General features: G+C 41.6%; 1 protein-coding gene across 1 annotated transcript in view; it reads right to left on the reverse strand.

Annotated features, from left to right (window-relative positions):
- The window catches only part of LOC119586753, a gene marked incomplete in the record, with an annotated part of 16,568 nt that overhangs the window by 1,525 nt on the left and 14,514 nt on the right, over window positions 1-529 (reverse strand).

The raw sequence follows: 529 nt of genomic DNA on the forward strand, positions 1-529 counted from the left end.
AAAAAACGTACACTGAACGTGACCATGGAGGTTATTATATGCTGGTCGTGGGCCGCGCAACAGAAGAGGATTGACAACCACTGGATTAGAGATTAATAACGACTCGAATTAGATTGTGACCCGCTGTCGAGAGAGGATCAGACGGATTACAGAAGAACTGGGAAGGAAAGAGTCGTCGATTGGAATTACTTAAGACTTGATAACGACTCGAGTAAGATTATGTCTCACGAGCAATCCGCATCGACAAAATAAAGATGTAATAATTTCTTCACATATAACGAGTACCTTCATTCGTAATTCAATCGCTATCGTTTCCTCATATTTTCCGAATTCCCAATGGCGTTTAACGGAACTGCAACATCTCGCCTTCCACATTATGCAACATTTTCTCCTCACACGAAATCGTGGAAGCTTAAACCAACATCGCGACTTTCCAGGAAAAGAAGCTTATGCAACAAACCCTGAGGTAATATTTACAAGTTAATCCCCCAAACCTTTACATACTTGGCGTTGAAGTGACCTCGTTTGA

This window comes from Penaeus monodon, chromosome 21 (assembly GCF_015228065.2).
Source record: "Penaeus monodon isolate SGIC_2016 chromosome 21, NSTDA_Pmon_1, whole genome shotgun sequence".
Taxonomy (NCBI): Eukaryota; Metazoa; Arthropoda; class Malacostraca; order Decapoda; family Penaeidae; genus Penaeus; species Penaeus monodon.